This window comes from Theropithecus gelada, chromosome 5, assembly GCF_003255815.1.
Source record: "Theropithecus gelada isolate Dixy chromosome 5, Tgel_1.0, whole genome shotgun sequence".
NCBI lineage: Eukaryota > Metazoa > Chordata > Mammalia > Primates > Cercopithecidae > Theropithecus > Theropithecus gelada.
In genome coordinates, this window is record NC_037672.1 from 49,660,969 (window position 1) to 49,686,036 (window position 25,068).

The window sequence follows — 25,068 nt, forward strand, 5'->3', positions numbered from 1 at the left end:
TGAAGAAACTCATTGGTAGCTTGATGGGGATGGCATTGAATCTATAAATAACCTTGGGCAGTATGGCCATTTTCACGATATTGATTCTTCCTATCCATGAGCATGTTATGTTCTTCCATTTGTTTGTGTCCTCTTTTATTTCACTGAGCAGTGGTTTGTAGTTCTCCTTGAAGAGGTCCTTTATATCCCTTGTAAGTTGGATTCCTAGGTATTTTATTCTCTTTGAAGCAATTGTGAATGGAAGTTCATTCCTGATTTGGCTCTCTGTTTGTCTGTTACTGGTGTATAAGAATGCTTGTGATTTTTGCACATTAATTTTGTACCCTGAGACTTTGCTGAAGTTGCTTATCAAGTGGGCTTCATCCCTGGGATGCAAGGCTGGTTCAACATTCGCAAATCAATAAACATAATCCAGCATATAAACAGAACCAAAGACAAGAACCACATGATTATCTCAATAGATGCAGAAAAGGCTTTTGACAAAATTCAACAGCCTTTCATGCTAAAAACGCTCAATAAATTCGGTATTGATGGAACGTACCTCAAAACAATAAGAGCTATTTATGACAAACCCACAGCCAATATCATACTGAATGGGCAAAAACTGGAAAAATTCCCTTTGAAAACTGGCACAAGACAGGGATCCCCTCTCTCACCACTCCTATTCAACATAGTGTTGGAAGTTCTGGCTAGGGCAATCAGGCAAGAGAAAGAAATCAAGGGTATTCAGTTAGGAAAAGAAGAAGTCAAATTGTCCCTGTTTGCAGATGACATGATTGTATATTTAGAAAACCCCACTGTCTCAGCCCAAAATCTCCTTAAGCTGATAAGCAACTTCAGTGAAAGTGTTGTTTCTACAATTTACATTTTGCTATACTTCTGAGATTAGTGTTTGATTTCTCTTATAAATCATCAACATTTTTAAATTGAAATTTTAGCCTTGCTTTGTGTGTATTTTATTACTCTAAATCCTTTTCATGGTACAATATGAACCCCAGCATGCATATCATTTATTTGTGCATCATATTCATGGCAGAAACAACATCGACTGTATAATCTTTAGTCTTCACCAGTTTTCAAAATGTAAAAGTCATTTTGGTAATGATTTGATTACAGATTTATGCATATACAAACATATATTACATAAATATTATATGTGTTATATATTTTACATATTATTTCTATCTTGTATGATTGTGTGTGTATTAGAATGTATTATGATACAAATCAAAGCATGTCTTATTATATATTGTTTTGGTAAAATAAATGTCTCCATATGAATATACAGAGAATGTCACAGACCTAGTTAAATTCTAAAGCTTTTTTTTTTTTACTTTATAATATGCATTTTGCCTAATTAGGTTGGGTGGCTACGTTTATCGTAAGTAGATTTAATGTCAAATAATATGACATTGAACATTAAATTTATGGGGCAATTTACATGTGAACTTTAAGAAGAGATCAAATAAGCCATAAGACAAAAATACTATACATTTTATTACCAATAATTACTTAATAAATTGACCAGAAAAGAATACAAATTGCTCATTGGTATCCACTACTGAGCTGTCAAAAAGAGAATAAAATATTAGTTAGAGGACAGTTTTTGGATTATTTTAATATAAAAAATTAGGCTGGATATAGAGTACAGGCTTTAAATACATGGTGTTGTTTCTGCACAATACATCCTGGCAAGTAATAGATTGATGCATAAGGCCATGGGCAGCAGTTACTTGACAGCTGGGTTTCTACATTCATCATGTAGAAAAAGTGCTGATCGTGTTTTAGTTTTTCACCTATATACACAAACACAGGTATGGATTGTCATCCAAAGCAGCATCTTTGAAAAGATATGTCACTGATCTCCCCCAAGGAAAGCTTTTATGAAAATATTTCCTCTAAACTCCAACTTTTGGGCTCCATTTTGACATAACTGTCTTATCATGTTTGAATCAAAAGTTCTATTTTATTATGGTTACATTGTCAACTTTACTCTGGTATTCTGATATAATTCATACCTTTCAACCATTGAATAGGAGGAGGAAACACTTTGGAACTAAATGGTAACAACAAAATGCTATAGAAGTGTAAGTGGCTTACATATCACACACTGCTTATGCAATTTTACCAGTATTAGTACTTCTAAACATAGTAGTAACACGAACTTTAAATTAAATATATTAATACATAGAGATAAAAATTATATGAACCAATAATAATAATGTCTGAACTCTTTCTTCCTGGGGATTCAAAAATGAGCCTTTCTCAAGAAATTTTCAGTATACATGTGAATTTAGGACAAACACAGGCCAGGCACAGTGGCTCACACCTGTAATCCCAGCATTTGGGAGTCCGAGGAGGGCAGATCACAAAGTCAGGAGTTTGAGACTAGCCTGACCAACATGGTGAAACCCCGTCTCTACTAAAAACACAAATATTTGCTGGGTGTGGTGACATGCTCCTATAATCCCAGCTGCTCAGGAGGCTGAGGCAGGAGAATCGCTTGAACTTTGGAGGCAGAGGTTGCAGTGAGCTGAGATCATGCCACTGCACTCCAGCCTGGGCAACAGAACAAGACTCTGTCTCAGAGAAAAAAAAAAGACAAACACAAAAAAATGCTAAATTGTAATATGATTGATTCATAAAAATTGAATTCTAATAAATGTGAAGTATAATGTGCCTGTACATGATTAACCAGCAAAAGAAAGGGTCAGATGTTTATTAGCAACATGAGTTAAGACTGTTGCCTGAAGATTTGTAGTCAAGGAGAAATTGAAGTGTCAAGACAAAAGGGCAGTTTGATTGGTAGATATTGAAGGGATGTTATTTCAGGAGCCTAGACAAATATTACGAAGAATGACTGTTAAAATGTTTAGAAAATCTGCCAAAGATCATGTGTATGATAATTTGGCCAGAGTTGAGGGTCCCAAAGATGAAGTTGTATGAGTAATAGTCTAGGAAAGTAGTTTGCCATAAAACTGTATGGAGCATGAAATTCCAGGCTGAAGAGCAGTAATAAGACTGTTGGATAGTCTAGGAGTGAGAAACCAACTTGGGCTTACATCAATGAATAATGGAAGGCAAAGGACTTAAAGAAGCAGTGTTACAACTGCTCAAAATGGATGACCTGTAACTCACTGAATATATGAGTACATGGAGAAAGAGAAGTGAAAGAAAACTACAAATTTTTTGCCTGGCAACTGAGATATGAGGAATAGCAATAACTTCCACACTCTGTATAAGAAACAAATCTAATAAAAACAGTAACAATGATAAATATTACCTTTTATAAGACCTTTGTTATAATAACATAATTACTCAATTGAATTAATAGATGTATGATATTCTTAAATTTAAGACAAGCACCTAGTGTAATATTAAGTCTTCTACCACATAGAACAACATTTTAAGAATAGAAACTGTTAATAGTAATATAACTACAAATTATTGAGTATTTATTTTGTGTGCACTACTACGAGACATATTTATTTTGTATACCTCATTTCATTCGTACAAATATCTTGAGCTATTATTATCCCTATTTTTCAGATGTGGACTAAAGTGAAAATTTCATAGCTGAGTAAGAATTAACAATATAGTACTGAATTCCATAAAGATAATTCTCATATCTGTTTTGTTCATTTAGTACCTAGTTTAGTGTTTGTCATTTAATCAGTGCTCAACAATATGTGTCAAGAAAAAATAAATTAAAAAACTATGATTATGCTAGTAATGATAACAGCTGACACTGAATGGTAAGTGCTATGTTTATAAGTGATTTACAGATATCTAGCATTATAAAACTGATTAATATTTTGGATTAAAAACAAAAATAGTCTGAAGTTCGTTAACGTGTTTATAGTGAATGCACAGAAAATCAACATTTTCTGGTAGTGTACCCTTGTGCTGGCATGTGTGTGCACTCCACACAGACTTAGGGAACATGGTGAGCTGCAACATTGACACAAGATCAGTTTTCTCTCATTTTGCTGCAAATAAGGGAAAACCCATGTATTAAGAAGAGATTGATGAACATATTGCCTCCAAAGCTAAGTAAATAGAACATGCTTTATAATGTAATTCAAGATTGTGAAGGAGACAGATGTTCCAAAGATTTCGAGTATCAGGAGAACACTCAGTCTTATAATCAATTTTTAGTGTAAGATGTCTGAATCTTAAATACCTATTCAGTAATAAGGAAAGAATAAAACAGGAAAGATAGCAAGCTACCATCCAGAGTACAAGACTGCCTTGGTGTTTTTCCTCCTCCTTCCTATTCAACAGTTGAGGATAGGGAGTGAAGAGAGCAACTTAGGAAATAACTTGATCAGAGAAATAATAACTTCAATTCCTCAGACAAAATTCTCCATTACTTAGTAGTGATATATACAAACATTCTATTGACCAAAGTCAAGGATTTTAGTACCTGAATTACATTTATAAATATGCTACAAGTTCTGCTGTAAATTTAGCTTCTATTTCATTAATTTGGGATTCTACCTCAGGAAAATTTTTAGAATATCCACATGACTATGGGTATTTGAATTTTTCTTTGATAGTTTGAGGCCATATGGGCAATAAATGGGAAACTTTGTCAGTCAAAGCAGTCTTACTCACATAGTTTGAAGCAATTGCATTCAAAACCAAAAGGCATGCAGTTAGATTGACTCAAAGAGGGATGGAAGTTAAGAAAGCCAGGGATAACAATGACATTACTGTTAGAACCTAGTCAGGATAGCTTGCCATACGTAAGGAATTCTGTCCATCACTCACAAAAGTCTCCTTGAATCCCTGCGTAACTACAGTGGGATTGAATGTTGAACATGAAGGGAAATCTATACTCAACATATGAAGTATCTCAACCACACTAAAATTAATAAACTCGGTGAGGTAAATAAGCCATTAGTTAGAATTGGTCAAAATAGGTTTGTTGTCAATTGAGCATTTTGACTATTTGGGTCAGAACAGACAAAAATTTGACATGACAAAAAATGAAAACAGAGTTATATATCAACATAATGGATATTTATTAGAATTAATTAAAGTTCAGAGCAAAATAATTATTTGAATTTGGTCATTAAGTAAAACAAAAAACCAGTGATTTTAAAATGTCCACTTAAAAAAATACTGAAAAAGGTACATAATCAAATTTCCATTTATTTATATGTAGAGTAAAAATACTGTATATTTCATTTGTTTAAATGGATTTTCAAAGATATAAAAAATTGTCGGAAGTGATGGTTCACACTTGTAATCCCAACAGTTTGGGAGGCTGAGGTGGGTGGATCACCTGATGTCAGGAATTTGAGACCAACCTGGCCAACATGGTGAAACCTGTCTCTACTAAAAATAAAAAAAATTAGCCAGGCATGGTGACACCCTCCTGTAATCCCAGCTACTCGGGAGACTGAGGCAGGAGAATCTCTTGAACCTGGGAGGCAAAGGTTGCAGTGAGCCAAGATTGCGCCACTGCACTCCAGCCTGGCAACAGAGTGAGACTCCGTCTCAAAACAATAAATAAATATAATAAAAATAAAATGTATGAAAAACAATTTGTTGGAAATTTAAAATCTTCACTGAAAAAAATATTTAATCTCTGCTATTGTGGTATCAGAAAACTATTAAATATATCTTCTACCATGTCCTCACTTCGATTATGACATAGCCTTTCTGTTTTAGATGAGTCATTCATAATTTTAAAGGTAGCTTATTATAATTTAAAAAAGGACAGGATAAGAAACCAATTAGGTAAAATTAGAAAACAAAATAAGTGAAGATAAATATGAGAAAAACAAGATACAGTATAATACTAGAAACATTATATATTATCAAATAAAAATAGATTTTAAATTGTAGTTCAGATGCACCTATATACATGCAGTTTCAGAAAAACTATGTATAGGCAACAGTCTTATAAAGAAACAAGGAGAAAAGATAATGGGATTCAAAAGAAGAACCAGCATTGCAATATTTTTATAATTTTATATGAAATTATTTACGTCATTGTAAATTTTATCACTTTATTGACAATCAGATTATATGAACTAATGATTAGTTTAAACTGGAAGCTTGAGATACATAGTGATGTCAGGAAACCACATATGATAAGAAAAAATATAAAGACACGCTTTGTAATTTGTAGAGCTCTCCATGTTTTTGTTTTTCCTTTATTTTCATGTAAAATTATTCCTGAAATATTTCTGTACATCACAGGAAGAATTGTGCCTTTTCCTTGTTACAAAACTGATCAAGAACTTTGGGCTTCCTGGACTGCCATGGAGAATGGGATGGAATGAGAATTAGAATTCAGTAGAGGATTTTTAAAACCCAAAGAATAGAATATGTTCGCATTTAATCAGGCTTAGGTTTTTAATGGATTTGGGGATAAGAACACAAACACTTTTGTTTGCTGTTCCATGTCTTTAAATAGTCTAGTGGGAGGAAATCATCAAAGTGTATTCTGTAAATGTGGAATTAACAAGGCAAAACTAAAGACACTTAGGTTTGCATCATAAATTGTGGCTATTGACTAAATTGCCTAGAGAAAGTTCTAATATGCCTTTCTGGTTATCTAATAAGTTAACCTTTTCCATTTCCCAATTGGAAAATATTGGCTCAGCTTTGTCAACATATCTACTGCCAATCACAAGGAGGTGTTAGCTTATTTCCATAAAAACTAATATTTTGGCAGAAACTATTCTCATGTATACAAAAATTTAGAATCTCATGTGAATGACATTTTAATTTAAAAGAAATCTGTTTGAGTATTTATGTCAACTTTGTCTACATAAAAGTCTACTTTTCCATGTAGAAATAAAGTGATTATGGAAAATTATACTACTTTGGAGATGTAAGAAATTGGTTTTTGAAAGAATACTTAAAAGCAGATTTTCTTCATAAGATGTCACTTTTTAAAAAGCATCAAAGCCTTAATCTTTCCTTATTTTATTGAAATAACAGTGGTTAGTAGCATTTCACTGAGTTTTGTACAATTTCTATATATATGTAATTCCACAGCCTTTTATTGCATGCACTTAACGTTTATGTTCTGGAATGACTTAACCATGATTATTGTAAATATCAGAAGTTGAGTGTCAACTGGTATTCAGATTTATAATCTAATTTGTATTACAGTAAGATTGCCTGTTATTTGGCTAAAAGAAAATCTTTTACATTTTGCATTTGAATTAGTATTTGACAAATGGGAAAAGCATTTACATTCTTACCTGTCTGTAAGTTTAATCGAAAAAGCTAATTTGTTTATTTATACTTATGTACTAAGTTCCGTATCCTGGATGAAGGAGTTTCATATATTAAAGTTAAAAATAACGTGATACAAATTTTAGGCAAATGAATGATTGAAATTGAAATTGAAGAATATGTTTATTTTCTTGTGTCTGTCTTAAGACTAAGAGCAAAAAGCCCTTGATTTCATTCACTAAGTGAGATCACGTGATTTCTGAGATAAGGAATTTATTTTATAAACTTTGGGTTAAAACCTCTAGAAATAAGATATGATTTTGTGCATTAAGATATGATACAGCTGAGGTGTCTCTGATCTTGCATAATTAAAATATTTTACTTTATAAATTGTCTTAGGGTTTATTAGTGTATATTATGCTAAACAAATTTCACAACAAAATTTACTAACCTGAATTCAGGAAAACACTTTTTTATTTTCTATAATATCTTAATTTTTTCTATTTGTCTTGAAATGAGAATCAAGTTTGTGGAATCAGAGCAAACAACTTGAATGTTCATATTCATCCCAAAACAGAAAATAAAGACTTATTCCTGCTTTATTATGTGTCCATTAGACACATCTGACTCTAATTAGAACAATGCTGGAGAAACACATTCTTTACTGTTCTTCAACTTTTCTACTTCACAATCTATGTAGCTCAGCACGCCTCTATTGGTATTACCAGCCTCATGAAGTTTAAGTTTCTAATATCATAGCTTATTTTAAATAGAATACGAGGATTGCTACTTTCTATTACATTCAATGAGCCATTTAGCTATCATTAATAAATTATATCCAAGTGTACATTTTACTAGATAACCTTGAACCTTTATTTCACATGTCTTTGATATTGATATTTCATAATTTCCATATATATATATGGAAATATATATACATATACATGGTTTTTGCAGTGTCTCTTATTTTTGAAATTTCAGCCCTCTTCTCATTACATCTACAAAAGAAATTAGTATTTCCCAAACTGTGATCCAAGGATACTGATTTATATAAGATTTTGATAATTTTTAGCAAAATAAGAAAAAAGATTTTCTAAGACTAAATTCATTTAACTTATTTTTAGCATTATATTTCTTCTATAAAAAAGTGTTCATAATACATATAAATTATAGCAAATTTTTTTCCTAATTTAGTAATTTTGGGAAAATAAAATGCTGGCAATTCTATATAGGACTAGCAACAATTCCTTTCTTACATCCTTTTCCTCTTCTTCCTCCAGGAACAACTGTTGGGCTAATAAAGTTTTTCAGGTTTTATTTTTTTAAAAAAAGATTGTTGACTGAAAATGAGGCTGCCTTAATAGTCTTGAGATGAGTGGAAAGGTCTGACAAAGACAGATCAAAAATGTTGATGATATTGGAAACATTCCCACGAAGCAGATCTGGGAGATTTTACCTGAGTGCCCTGAAAGCTTAGCCGACTGGTTTTCCATAGAGAGGGAGTTGTGGGAGTGGTGAGAAATTCTAGCAAGGACCTGTAACTTGGCAGGAAGTTGTAAATATTTGGGAGGAAGAAAGTATAGCGAAGGCCTCAGCTTGAGTCTAAGAAAGATTTGCAGAGGACTGGACTTGTCTAGTGACCAAGTACTTCAAGTCTCCTAAAGCATATTTTCTTAGAGGCTGAGAAGCCTCCTGAAAAAGAATTCAAACTTTATCCGCCGCATATAGTAAAATTTGTTGGAACAATTGTCATAACTTAAGTGGACTGTTAAAGCACATTTTCCAAATGATTGGGAAGTTTTGGTTACTATTTTCTATATTGTGTCTTGAGCATTGTGGAAATAAAACCAAATTTGTAAAAGTTTTTGCTCTTTTAGTTTGGTGATTTTTTCCTGCAGATTTCAATTCTCTTAAATGTCGTACTGGAAAATCTAATGTACTCTTTGTGGCATACAAGGCTTAGTGAATATTTGTTAATCTATTTTTTAATTATACATATGTGCAGACCTCATTCAATAATTGAATGATATAACCTTCAATCCTAATTTGCTGGCTACACACTCTATGATTAAGGGCCAATCACAGAACTTCCTGAATTTCTGGTTCTCCCTGTTGTGAAATGTGATTTTAACAGTAAATACTGCATAGGGTTCTTTTCCCCCCAGCTTTATTGAGACATAATTGACATTTAAAATTATACATATTTAAGGTATACAGTGTGATATTTTGATATACCTATACGCTGTGAAATGATTTCCACAATAAAGCAAATTAATATATCCATCACTTCAGTTACATGTTGTGTGTGTGTGTGTGGGGGGGGGTAAGACTTTTAAGATCTACTCTCTTGCAAATTACAAGTGTACAATACTGTATCATTGACGATAATCACCATGCAGTATACAAGATCTTCGGAAAGTATTCATCCTACATAACTGAAACCTTAAATGGGGAGTTGTAGGTTAAAGGGCACACAGTTTTAACTATGCATAGAGTTGTAATGGGGGTTATATGAGTTCATTCTCATGAGGTTCTTACTTCAGTCTGTGGCACAAGACAAAGAGTCAATTCAAGTTAGTTTTTTTTCCCCCCCCCAATAATTCTGACATTTAGCATTGTGGAAAAAACTGAACTTATCATGAATTGTGCACTTTTGTAGTGTCTAGTCTGGTCATGCTTCTGTAACAAAATACCTGGGATTGGGTAATTTATAAAGAACAGAAACTTATTTCTTAGAGTTCTGGAAGCTGGGAAGTCCAAGATCACTGTACTGGCAGGTTCAGTTATGAGGGCTGCATCCTCCAGAGGAGAGAAATACTGTGTCATCATATGTCAGAAGGTCAAAGGGCAAGAGATCTGAACACTGCATAAAGCTTCTTTTTATAAGGGTCTTAATCCCATTCATGAGGGAGCAGCCTAATCATCTCTTAAAGGCCCCATCTCCTAACACTGTCACATTGACCATCAAGTTTCAACATCTGAATTTTGGATGGAACACATTCAACCATATGAGGTGGGTAACCTGTCATTTTTTTTTTTTTTTTTGCTAGTGTGCTTATAGAACCTGCATTTCATTCAACATTATTTTCAACATTATTTGTATCTTGAAAATAATGTTGTCTTATTGATAAATACTATGCTTTATTTTTGGTTGTAAGCTGTGATTGCTTTCAAGTTAAGAAAGTTTGCTTAACAATATGCTTATACTTCTGAGACTCTAGCTTCTTTATCAAAATCTCTATATTATTTCATCTGCAGCACTACTTTTCCACATTTATAGTCTTTAATCAATATTTTTATCTTCTTTCATTCTTCAGTAGAATTCATATGCTTCCAAAATGTGATAAGAATGCATTTTTCTACTCCATCGCAAGATTTTTCCCCCGTTTTGGTAATCCAATTTCTTTCTAAGCAGCATTTCAGCTATTATTACCTGAAGGTAACAATAGCACTTACTGGTAAGGGGTAAGTGCTTTTAGGGAAGAAGGCATATTTGATATAGGGAGGGTTCCTATCAGACAGATGTAAAGGCCTTCCCAGAAAAAGAATGTCTGGGGTTGAAAATAAGTTTCTTGGCATGTTGGTCTCTGTATTTTTCTATCTTCTTTAGAATGATATATAAAATTTTACATTTGTATTAATGGGATAATACAATTGATGCCCCACTCCATCTTCATTGCCTCCCCGATATGTTTTTTTTCTTTTTTGGTAACTTTTCCCATTTCATTCAACACTATCTCATTATTACATTAGATATTGGAAGAACAAATACTATCTAGAAAGACAAAATACATAAAATAGGACGAGTTCCCATAACATGGGAAGGGGAAGCTCTTCAGATAACGGAAAGAAGTGTCAAGGAATAAAACAGGGATATTACACATTGAGAAGGACTGCTTTTGAATTTCAGACCCCAAAAGGCAGCAAGACTAAGGAGTAGTAGTTGTCTTGAAAGAAAAAAAATAGGCAGAGGAAGTTCAAACCTTGGTCCAATAGAACAGCGAAAATGTGAAATATACTCCTGGCTCCCTACAACCTGCCTATAGAAGACAGGGGATCCAGGTATACAGGATGTCTCAAGAGTCCACCAGTTCACAGGCAGTGGAGAATAACAGAAAGCTGAATGATGAGCTCCCATGGAGACTTATTTTGATGACGGGAAGGTTTGCCATACACTGAGTGCTACAGCACTGACTGCTCCTGTTAAGGATTGGGCTATCACCTTAAATCCCATCAAATCAGCAATAAGAATACAGCAGACACAATAGATGTTTCCAAGCAGTTGACTGACAGCCCCTGTTAGGTAAGCTGGACTGAGGGACAAAGTGATGTCCTCATAGAAAAGTCACAAACCTCGCTGGCTAGTATCTATGGTTCTGTAGCAGAGGCACTTCTCAAGGTGAAGAGGAGGTGGGAGTTGGCCTAGTCCCCAAGCCTTTTTAAATATTCATACCAAATTATTAACAACAAAATGAGACATTGTTTTTTGTTTTAGTTTTAGTTTTTATTTTAGAAGTGGGATAGCAGAAAAACCCAAAGGGATCAACTGCTCTTAGCACAAAACTAAGTGTCTAAGAAGAATGCTGAATTTATCTGTAGGAAAAAGTTGATGCTGACAGTAACGGAAATCTTAATTGCCAATGATGACCAAAAATAAGAGACAGAACAGTGAGAGATGGAGATGATAGTTGTAAACAATTTGATTTCCATTTAACTGAGAGTGTTAATGAAACTAGGGGAGGTGACAACTGCTTTGACTCTACATTTGTGTAGAAATATGAGTTTACATGTACAATTTAACTCAAATTGAACAAACAATATTGATGAGTTTATGAAAGTTAAGGTTAAGCATAATTTAATCATAATGCTTCTTCCCTGTTATTTGACTAAAATGAGTTTTAACTTTAAGTACATGATTGTAATCCCCAAACTCAAAATGTTAAATAGGCTTCTTTTAAAAAAAAAATTCAAGTAATTATTGGCAGCATCAGAAATGACAACTGGCAAATATATTACTCAACTGGTATCATTTCTTTACCTGCCCACCTGCTCACTATAACAACATGCTACCATACACTGTGTGAGGGTTAATGAGCAAATCACAAAAACCACTTCAGCACCATCTTTTACCCCCTCAGTTATATGAAACTATTTGTTTCCAAATTACCTTAAATTGCATTCTAGCTTTAATTTTCCAATAATTATAGGACTTTTGAGTAGAAGTAGAAAACTCTTCAGATAATTTAAGGTAGAGATAAGAATTTCATGTGATTTCAAAATTAATTTTTATTCTACAACCTTTGAAGTTCCCTCAAACATACTGTGTTTAAAAGAAGACAAAGCCTTACTCCCTTAGGGGTTCCTATAAGACTAGTCACGATTTTCACTTTAATTTTTCTCAGAATATCACAATAAAGTGCTTTTTTTGGAGTATGACCTTTGAAATCTCAACTAAAAACTGGGGCAGAGGGTAGTGTAATCAAAAGAAATGAAAGTTAACCTAAAAGTGTAACTTTCAAAAATATTTATCTTAGGATAAACTGTGGGCGAGGATTTAAAAAAATCAGATTATTAATTTTTTTTTTCCTCTAAAATATTCAGTCATCTAGGCACAGCAGGGAGACCAAGAAGCCATCTATCTTTCCCTTTCTCTCACTTGCTCCTGTTTCTGGAAGCATGGCAGATAATGCTGCAATTACAGATAGAAGGAAAGTGAGTTCTTTGACACCAGTATCTTCCCTTCAGTTTTTCTGTGTATCAGTTCACCCATTTCCAAGTCAGTGTAGGCTCTTTTAAAAAAGATTAAATGCCAGATAGTAGAATCACTTTCAACTTTCACGTAATCAGGTGCAGTAAATCACATACCAAACAATTATCTTACTTTCCTTTTTTACTTCTTACCAAAATTCCTTCTTTGTTTCTTTCTCTCCAATTTTATCACTTGAGCGTCACTTTTTAGTCATTCTTTAATCACCATCATCATCAATAATCAGTAATAATTAAAGTTCAATATCTAGTTGACACAATATTAAGTACTAGATTCTATAGTGAAGGGGGCCAGAAAAAATCACCTTATTCAAAGAACATGCATTTTCATGCTTACAGTAGAATATTAATGGCAAATACTTACAAAATATTATTTTATTTTATTATTATACTTTAAGATTTAGGGTATATATGTACCACATGCAGGTTGGTTACATATGTATACATGTGCCATGTTGGTGTGCTGCACCCATTAACTCATCATTTACATTAGGTATTTCTCCTAATGCTATCCCTCACCCAGTCCCCCACCCCATGACAGGTCCCGGTGTGTGATGCTCCCTGCACTGTGTCCAAGTGTTCTCATTGTTCAATTCCCACGTATAAGTGAGAACAGGAGGTGTTTGGTTTCCTGTTCTTGTGATAGTTCGCTCAGAATGATGGTTTCCAGTTTCATCCATGTCCCTACAAAAGACAATAACTCATCCTTTTTATGGCTGCATAGTATTCATGGTGTATATGTGCCACATATCCTTAATCCAGTCTATCATTGATGGACATCTGGGTTGGTTCCAAGTTTTTCTTATTGTGAATAGTGCCACAATAAACATATCTGTGCACATGTCTTTTTTTTTTTTTTTTTTTTCTAAGATGGAGTCTCGCTCTTTCGCCCAGACTGGAGTGCAGGGGCACTATCTCGGCTTACTGCAAGCTCCACCTCCTGGGTTCATGCCGTTCTCCTGCCTCTGCCTCTCGAGTAGCTGGGACAAAGGCGCCCACCACCACGCCCGGCTTATTTTTTGTATTTTTTAGTAGAGACGGGGTTTCACCGTGTTAGTCAGGATGATCTTGATCTCCTGACCTCGTGATCTGCCCGCCTCAGCCTCCCAAACTGCTGGGATTACAGGCATGAGCCACTCCCCCTGGCCGCATGTGTCTTTATAGTAGCATCATTTATAATCCTTCGGGCATATATCCAGTGATGGGATCGCTGGGTCAAATGATATTACTATTTTTAGATCCTTAAGGAATCACCACACTGTGTTCCATAATGGTTGAACTAGTTTACAGTCCCATCAACAGTGTAAAAGTGTTCCTATTCCTCCACATCCTCTCCAGCACCTGTTGCTTCCTGACTTTTTAATGATCAGCATTCTAACTGGTGTGAGATGGTATCTCATTGTGGTTTTGATTTGCATTTCTCTGATGATCAATGATGATGAGCATTTTTTCATGTGTCTGTTGTCTGCATAAATATCTTCTTTTGAGAAGTGTTTGTTCATATCTTTGCCCACTTTTTGATGGGTTTGTTTGACTTTTTCTTGTAAATTTGTTGATTCTGGATATTAGCCCTTTGTCAGATGGGTAGATTGTAAAAATTTTCTCCCATTCTGTAGGTTGCCTGTTCACTCTGATGATAGTTTCTTTTGCTGTGCAGAAGCTCCTTAGTTTAATTAGACCTCATTTGTCAATTTTGGCTTTTGTTGCCATTGCTTTTGGTGTTTTTGTCATGAAGTCCTTGTGGATGCCTATGTCCTGAATGGTATTGTCTAGGTTTCTTCTAGGGTTTTTATGGTTTTAGGTCTAACATTTAAGTCTTGAATCCATTTTGAATAAATTTTTGTATAAAATGTAAGGAAGGAATCCAGTTTCAGCTTTCTACCTATGGCTAGCCAGTTTTCCCAGCACCATTTATTAAATAGGGAATCCTTTTCTCATTTCTTGTTTTTGTCAGCTTTGTCAAAGATCAGATGGTTGTAGATGTGTGGTATTGTTTCTGAGGCCTCTATTCTGTTCCATTGGTCTATATCTCTGTTTTGGTACCATGCTGTTTTGGTTACTGTAGACTTGTAGTAATATTTGAAGTTAGGTAGCATGATCCCTTCAGCTTTATTGTTTTTGCTTAGGATTGTCTTGGCAATGCAGCCTTTTTTTGGTTCCATATGAACTTTAAAGTAATTTTTTCCAATTCTGTGAAGAAAGTCATTGGTAGCCTGATGGGGATGGCATTGAATCTATAAATTACCGTGGACAGTGTGGCCATTTTCATGATATTGATTATTCCTATCCATGAGCATGGAATGTTTTTCCATTTGTTTGTGTCCTCTCTTATTTCCTTGAGCAGTGGTTTGTAGTTCTCCTTGAAGAGGTCCTTCACAACTCTTGTAAGTTGAATTCCTAGGTATTTCATTCTCTTTGAAACAATTGTGAATGGGAGTTCACTCACGATTTGGCTCTCTCTTTGTCTGTTATTGGCGTATAGGAATGCCTGTGATTTTTTCACATTGATTTTGTATCCTTAGACTTTGCTGAAATTGCTTATCAGCTTTAGGAGATTTTGGGCTGAGATGATGGGGTTTTCTAAATATACAATCATGTCATCTGCAAACACGGACACTTTGACTTCTTCTTTTCCTAACTGAATACCCTTGATTTCTTTCTCTTGCCTGATTGCCCTAGCCAGAACTTCCAACATTATGTTGAATCAGAGTGGTGAGAGAGGGCATCCCTGTCTTGTGCCAATTTTCCAAGGGAATGCTTCCAGTTTTTGCCCATTCAGTATGATATTGGCTGTGGCTTTGTCATAAATAGCTCTTATTATTTTGAGATATGTTCCATCAATACCGAATTTATTGAGAGTTTTTAGCATGAAGGGCTGTTGAATTTTGTCAAAGGCCTTTTCTGCATCTATTGAGATAATCATGTGATTTTTGTCTTTGGTTCTGTTTATATGCTGGATTACGTTTATTGATTTGCGTATGTTGAACCAGCCTTGCATCCCAGGGATGAAGCCACCTTGATCATGGTGGATAAGCTTTTTGATGTGCTACTGGATTCGGTTTGCCAGTATTTTATTGAGGATTTTTGCATCGATGTTCATCAGGGATATTGGTCTAAAATTCTCTTTTTTTGTTGTTCTCTGCCACGCTTTGGTATCAGGATGATGTTGGCCTCGTAAAATGAGTTAGGGAGGATTCCCTCTTTTTCTATTGATTGAAATAGTTTCAGAAGGAATGGTACCAGTTCCTCATTGTACCTCTGGTAGAATTCGGCTGTGAATCCATCTGGTCCTGAACTTTTTTTGGTTGGTAGTCTATTAATTATTGCCTCAATTTCAGAGCCTGCTATTGGTCTATTCAGGGATTCAACTTCTTTCTGTTTTCGTCTTGGGAGAGTGTAAGTGTCCAGGAAATTATCCATACCTTCTAGGTTTTCTAGTTTATTTGCGTAGAGGTGTTTATAGTATTCTCTGATGGTAGTTTATATTTCTTTGGGGTCGGTGGTGATATCCACTTTATCATTTTTTATTGCATGTATTTGATTCTTCTCTCTTTTCTTCTTTATTAGTCTTGGTTGTGGTACACCTCTTTTGTTGCTCTTTTCAAAAAATCAGCTCCTGGATTCATTGGTTTTTTGAAGGGTTTTTTTTTGTATCTCTGTCTCCTTCAGTTCTGCACTGTTGTTAGTTATTTCTTGCATTCTGCTAGCTTTTAAATGTGTTTGCTCTTGCTTCTCTCGTTCTTTTAACTGTGAAGTTAAGGTGTCAATTTTAGATCTTTCCTGCTTTCTCTTGTGGGCATTTAGCACTATAAATTTCCCTCTACACACTGCTTTAAATGTGTCCCAGAGATTCTGGTGTGTTGTGTCTTTGTTCTCACTGGTTTCAAAGAACATCTTTATTTCTGCCTTCATTTCGTTATGTACCCAGTAGTCATTCAGGAGCAGGTTGTCCAGTTTCCATGTAGTTGTGCAGTTTTGAGTGGGTTTCTTGATCCCAAGTTCTAATTTGATTGCACTGTGATCTGAGAGACAGTTTGTTGTGATTTCTATTCTTTTACATTTGCTGAGGAGCGCTTTACTTCCAACTATGTGGTCAATTTTGGAATAAGTGTGATGTGGTGGTGATAAGAATGTATATTCTGTTGATTTGGGGTGGAGAGTTGTGTAGGTATGTATTAGGACCACTTGGTGCAGAGCTGAGTTCAAGTTCTGGATATCCTTGTTATCCTTCTGTCTTGTTGATCCGTCTAATGTTGACAGTAGGGTGTTAAAGTCTCCCATTATTATTGTATGGGAATCTAAGTCTCTTTGTAGGTCTCTAAGGACTTGCTTTATGAATCTGGGTGCTCCTGTATTGAGTGTGTATATATTTAGGGTAGTTAGCTCTTCTTATTGAATTTTTCCCTTTACCATTATATAATGGTCTTCTTTGTCTCTTTTGATCTTTGTTGGTTTAAAGTCTGTTTTATCAGAGACTAGGAGTCTGCAGAAGTTTCTGCTGCCTTTTGTTCAGCTATGCCCTTCCCCCTGAGGTGGAGTCTACAGAGACAGGCAGGCCTCTTTGAGCTGTGGTGGGCTCCACCGAGTTCAAGCTTCCTGGCTGCTTTGTTTACCTACTCAAGCCTCAGCACAGGTGGAAGCCCCTCCCCCATTCTGGCTGCCACCTGGCAGTTTGAACTCGGACTGTTGTGCTAGTAGTGAGCAGGCTCTGTGGGCATGAGACCTGCCAAGCCAGGCAGGGAACATAGTCTCCTGGTTTGCCATTTGCTAAGACCGTTGGAAAAGCACAGTATTAGGGCAGGAGTGTCCCAATTTTCCAGGTACCCTCTGTCAAGGTTTCCCTTGACTAGGAAAGGGAAATCTGGACCCCTTGCACTTCCTGGGTGAGGTGATGCCCCACCCTGCTTTGGCTTACCCTCCGTGGGCTTCACCCACTGTTCAACCATTCCCAATGAGATGAACCAGGTACCTCAGTTGGAAATGTAGATGTCACCCGTCTTCTGTGTGGATCACCCTGGGAGCTGCAGACCAGAGCTGTTCCTATTTGGCCATCTTGGAACTATCTCTCAACAAAATATTATTTTTAATCAGATATCCTGTTTTTCCAAAATAATGATGGAACTTGTTTCATTATGCTATACATATGAAAGGTCATTAATAGCTGTCACTTTTTAAAGTAACTGAAATTCAGATATTTTTATAAGTAAAACGTAGTAATGTGTATTCATTCCTTAAGACTATTCTGTTTTTATTTTTAAATAATACTAGTAAAAAAGTTAATTATATCACATATCTCCTTTTATTTACATATAATACATGTTATTTACATCCTTTGTGTCTTCTACACTTACAACAACCCTTTGATGTTTACGCTATTTTATCTCACTTTTACAGATGGATAAAACAGAAGTTCAGCCTCCCAAGTCATTAGTCTTGTTTGGAGAAGAATGGACAGGATAAGGCCCATACTTGTTAAAAAAAATTCTCACATCCTAACTTTTATCAATCAATCACAAATGTGTATAAAATTTCTAATAATTCCTCACTTCAAAATTGATAGCTTCCAGTTACCAAACTTCTTACTGCATAGCTACTGGGTATAAGGGAAAGAGTAACTGACCTTAATCCTATAGAGTACCACAAGTAGCTGTAACTCTCTAGTGAGTTGCCAGTGATTCTTTTCAAGCAATTGTCCACTTAAGGATTGTTTCTTTCTTCTCCTTGCATAGAAAAGTATACTAAAATTATGTGGCTACTTTGGTTATTTGGGATTTGTATTTTATGGAAAGGCTAATACATGACATATAAAATTGTATGTAAATTTTTTTAAGCAAATAATCTTCTCTTCTAAGACTACAAACGTTCCAATATACTCACAACAAAGTCACTCATAATTTAGATGAGCCTCTGAGGTATGGAATTTAGGAAAAACAAGATTGACTTAAAAAACACTTTGATTTATTTCAGTTACAGTAATATAAGCTCTTCTTATCATTGTGAACCTTTTTCTGAGTTTCTATACAAACATACAAGCTTAATAATTTATTATTTCATTTGTCTAAACCAAAAACTTTTAAAGCAAGAAAATAATAGGACAAAATATCAATTAGATTTGAAAAGTAGTCTATTATTTAATTGCATTTTTAAATTATTTAATATAACCTATTTTATTCTCACAGAAATATGAATATATTTTCAAACTTTCAATGTTTTAGACAATTAAAACTTTTTAAAGCTTTTTACTTAAAATTCAAAATATTGGCTCAAGTTATGATAAACCCGAAATCAGTGTAATCCTAACTATTACTTTCAAAGCAGGATGTCATTTATGTGTATAGGATGTTTGTGCAAGTTAACTTTTGTGTGTCTTTTATTTAAAGAGTTTAACAATATTGACATATTTTCTTTCAGTAAAATAACGCATGCTCTTTGGCTGAGTCAGGAGATCATGGGGGGATGGATTTCATGGTAATTGAAAATAGAGAAAATTATACATACTAAATTGAAAACTTCCTCATATCCGACTACTCATTCTTATTGGGTAACCACTATTAACAGTTTGCTTGTATGTCTTTCCGGACATATATCTCTCAGAATTCCAAAAACAATCCCACATGTACATTTAATCAATGCTAATATGCTATGATTTCTGTTCTTAAACTACTGTATTTTTATATTTGATACAATAGGAGTCTCTCTCATTATATATCTTAAATTTGAATTCTACCTAATATGCTTATTAGTTATGTGACTTGAATAAATTCCTTTGTCTCTCTAAACTTTGGTGTTCTGATTTGTAATTGCAGAAATCATTCTCATATGAGTTAGTCTGGAAAATGTTTACTCTCTAGGTGCAGTGACTATTCATCCTGGATTTTGCCTATTGCACCAGGAAAAGTATTAATAATGTTCCTTTTCTCTGTCTGAATTGTGCTGGTATGGAGGTTAATAGATATGATCCTACGTATAGAGTTTCTGAGAGGATTATCAAAGATAGTGTCTTGTGTGTTGTAAGAGTTCCACATATTTAATTTATGAGTAAAATTATACACACACATATATCAATATAAACACACATATGTATGATGCTAAGTCAACATATACATAAATTACCCTAGTGTTTTCACTTTAATTTACAAGATGAAACTTAGATATATGCAGACTTACACAAATTCAGGATTATTACAGATCCACTAAGATTTTATATTTAGAGCAAACACCTCAGAATAAACCAATTCTGATGTTACTAAAACAGACTTTACAATATTGTTTGTACAAGGCCTATCATCCAGTTAAACTATAACAATATGTAAACAGAAGCCACTACTGAACTTGATAAGAAATGGTGGCACTTTTCACATTGTGTATCTAGCATAAAAAATAGGGTATTTTCATTGATTTATATCTCTTTTTAATTAAAAAAAAAAAAAAAACTAACCATCTAGAATCTTAATGTGCTCTTATTTAAAAGAAAACACAATGGATGGATAATTCCAGTGTTCAAAGACTAAGGTAGCTATTTCTGTAAGAAAAAAATACAGCATTAAATAAGCCAAAATGAAAGCTACAAGTGGGAAAAATAATGTCAAAAATACTAACATCTCAACTCTTTGTTAATAATTCTTTATTAACAGTTCTATAGGGAAATATTTAAATTGTATGTTTTCTTTGTCAAACGTGAATTCTCTTTCAACTTTTTGGACATATCTAAAAGTTTATTCCATTTTCCATTTATTATTAAAAATTGTTTAACAATAACTTCAACTATTTATTTATATTTATAGCTTTATGTAGATTATCATGATATTTTGCAAATGACTACTTATGTTGTAAATAAGAATCTTAAAAGCATTTGGAGGAACTTTTCATAACAATAGAAGTTTGAATCATGGTAAACCAGATACACTCAAAGACAGAACCTCAAATTAGTCAATTAGTATGCTATTTACGGGACTAGGGAAATTGTCATAGCAAGTGCATGGCCCTTTTTTAGAGTTTCTCTAATAAGCATAAACAATTGAGAAATAACAAATAATTAATGCCAGCCCATTTAAGTACCAAACAAGGGTTATAGCCAAATGATAGGTTATGCTTTGTGGTATATGTTGGTAAACATCAAAAGAAAAATTTTAAACTATAATTGGTTGCTGATTTTAAATGTTTGAAAATAGAGCAGAAACTGTTGTATTTCATTTTCAGCACACTAATGCTCTTGGATTGTTAATTTATTCATATATTGTGTTACAAAAATAAAGCATAATATAAAAAAGAAAATCTAAGTAGAATGTTTAGTAGTATTCAGATTTATTTTTAGCAGTAGACTTTTGTTGAAGAAAATCAGGCAAAGTTGAACTTGGAAAAAACATTGTAACGAGATTTTTTATACACCTTGTATAAAAGGATTGAGACTTTATTTCAGAGGTGAAAAAATTTTTGCTATTCAAATATACCTTTTAAAAAAGAATTTATTCACAGTCAGAAAATAAATTAAGATCATTGGTCTGAATTCATTAAAAAATAGTTCATTGCTTCAATTGTGGGGAATAAATTAATTTTCATATTTCTCTATAAATATAATTCCTTCTGTTAAATCTGTATGTTAAAGTTGTATCTAGGTCTTTGGAATTTATTCCTTATAATGGCTCCTTGTTTCACATCAGGCCTAATCTTCAAAGTTAAAGTTTTGTAAGATCAAAGCATTTCTGGGTCACACAGAATGAAACACATCTGGTACAGGATAGTTTTTCTCAACACAGTGGGTCAGAGTCAGGCATGCTGCAGCCATAACTTCCCAAGGAGATTTACCCACCTAGACAGAAGAGTTGATGGGGTGACCTGCATCTAATCAATCGCTATGTCAGATCCTTTCCATCACAGTAATGAAATGTTAAAATAATATACTACAAGTTACTGTATATGACTTCTAACCTTTGCATTATTATCCAGGATTAAATGGTAATCATCATTATCCTCCTACTTATTCTTAAGTCTCTCTTTTAATGACTCCTTAAGCCCTCTTATCATTTGCTGTGAAACAATTTTCAAGTTTGTTGTTTAGTCAGCTTCTTTATAACTTTGAGCATCCTGCTTCATTTCATAACTGTCCTTAATATGTGATATTTCTTCTAATAAGAATGGGGCCTGTAAAGCAGATATGCAGGGTGATGAAGAAAATTTTGGAGTCTTTCCAGTGAAATTTCACACACAATTTTAGGGGATAGGTAATCTCCCCCAAATTTTTGTAGCTTAATTTTGATTACAGTTTATATTCCATATTCAGAAACTTTCCCCATTAATTTTAGAATTATTTCTGTATTTTTCAAATGTAAATGTACTTTAAAGGTCAGAAAATAATTTTATTTTGTAAAAATACCATGATTTAACTTTTTAAGGGCTGTTATTTTATGTCATTTGTTGTAAATAATCTATCTGTTGTCTTCAATTTTTCTGTTCTAGTTTAGTTAGTCATGACATTACTTATACTAGATAAAACTTCCATGGCAGTACAGTTAATAATCTGTAAGAATAAATATTTTTGTTTAAAAATTTACCTTTTGAAAATAGCAAAACACTTTTAGTTCTTAAATCTTCTTTATATTGCTGGAACTAGATGGAAAATTTGTTATTATTGCTTTACTAATTCAGTCACAGAGTCACAGAAATATTAAGGAAATTTCTCAAGGCTGTGATGCTCCAAGGACTCATGAATTTACTTGTTTCATTAAATCAACAGAGCTGTACTTAATTAATGAATTATTAAGGAAAATCATCATAATTTAGAACTCTAAATTATTATTGAGAGTCTCTCAAAATCAAAAGGGTTACAAATTTTCAGTCAGTTGCTTTTTGAAATTAAATTTTAGAAAAGAATTAAATTGACTCTCAATTTCTGCTCAGGTATATAGAGAGCCAGAAACATTATCATTCTCAACGTTACAACGAAAACAACAAAAGTCAAGTAAACAAGAAGTTTGTTTTAGTGTAGATGCTGATTTGCCAGAAGCTTGTATATTTTTTAAACACATCAGAGCATGGAGGCTGCAGGCCCCAAAATCTAAGGAGAGGCAGGCACCTGTGAGTATGGCATAAAACCAGAACACTGGCTTACCTGGGCAGTCTGCTCCTGGATTCCTGTAGAGTTCAAGTAAAATGACTGGCAAATTTCTGAAGTCTTAGTGAGCACATACCCCGCCAAATAAGATATAGAGAGTCCAGAAAAACTCTGCAGTGTGGGGAGAGAGAACCAAAGGAGAGGAGAACAGAAACCAATGCAGAAGCAGTAAGGAACTCTGGGGGCATTCTCCCTCAGCTCCCCTAATGAAGAAATGCCATAATCTCTGAGACAAAGGAGATGAATTGTCCTCAGGCACTGGTGAAAACCCACTACAGCTGGGAGAAAGGGACAGGCCATGAACTATATACCCCTGGGAAATAAGGACTGGGCTCACAACTGTGCTGGAGAGAGAATCATTAAAGAGGTAATGAATCCACCTTTGCAAAAATTATAACTGAGAAAATTATGACAGTGAAAAAGGTCTGATGTAACTGACTAAATCTTGCTTCTAATCTCCAAGCTGTCCTTGTTCATTCCTGGGCATAGGCCAAGCTAACTTTGTGGGGAGGTGGGAGGTGGAACTTAGTTTATAATTTAACTTTTAAACCGAGACGATAGCAGCCCTTTCTCAAAACAAACTGCCTTCCTGCCTGGGAACTAGGCTGCCTTTGCAGGACTAAGAAATTAGCCACAAGATTAGAAATTATGGTTTAGGAGTCACGCGGCTGGAGACTGCAGGATGCTGAACCTCCCCAAATTGCTCCTGGGGATAACATCCTTAATATAAAACCTAAGATCAGTGCTTGAGATATTTTGCAGATCCTATACACCATGGATCAGCTAGAAACACCCAGATCAATAAACTGGACCATCTAGTCTTGTGGTCTCCACCCAGGAACTGACTCAGTGCAAGAGGACAGCTTCTACTCACCATGATTTTATCTCTGATCCTATCAGTCAGCACTCCCCACTTTCTGACCCCCTACCCACCAAATTATGCTTAAAAACCCACATTCCCTGGTTTTCAGGAAGACTAATTTGAATAATAATAAAACTCCAGATGTCTGTGTGAATTAAACTGTTTATTGCAATTCCCCTGTCTTGACAAAATCGGCTGTCTGGCCAGTGGGCAAGGAGAACTCATTGGGTAGTTAAAGTAATATCCTAGAGACCCAGGGACACCCTATCTACCTTGTAGTTAAATTTTATCAGAACAACATTGAATTCCCCACCTTTACCATCAGGTTAACAATTGTTCAATAAAGAAAGAATTACTTGCATGAAACAAAGCATTTCTGAGGTACAGTACGAAGGGAAAACCTAAACCTCAGAGTAGAGTAATTAATCGGGGGAAATTCTGGCAAATCAACACCTACACTAAACAAAATAATCCCTTAAAGATTTTAACACCTGTGGTGTACTAAAACTAACCATAGCAACAATAAACATAAAACCCAGTTCAAGTCTTAATTAGATCAACTAAATCCAACTTACTGGAGGCCTAGCACAAGGAAATGCATGTCCATCTCAAGCCATAAGAACTCTTTGTTGTCAAAAAATAATGAGTGTCTGAGTTTTAGCACTGTTTGCAGGCTAACAAGTTAATTTGCCACAGTTTCCTGAATCCTGCCGGAAGAGAGCAAGAGTCAGAGACAAAGGATAGTCTTTTAACATACACCAATGAAACAGCTGGAAATCTATATGCAAAACAAAGCAAAATGAAGGAAAACCTTTAAGTAGCGTTATAGTTTCTTTAAAAAGAATTCAAAAGGTTCTTAGAATGAATTTTTAAAAAATGGTTTATACACTATAAAACTTCTCAAAAAATTCCTAGAATATCTGAAGCTAAAAACAAAATAACTGTATGCAAACTCTGTACTCTGATTAGAAAGGCTACTTCTCACAAGGAAACAGGTCAGCAAGTAAGTCTGAAACTATTTTATAGCTATACTTGAACCGAATAAATGGGCAAATACAGATAAAGAGAATTGTTAAGGTAGAAGTCATAATTAAGCAAAGAGCGAATGGAAAAAAAAAAAAAAAAAAAA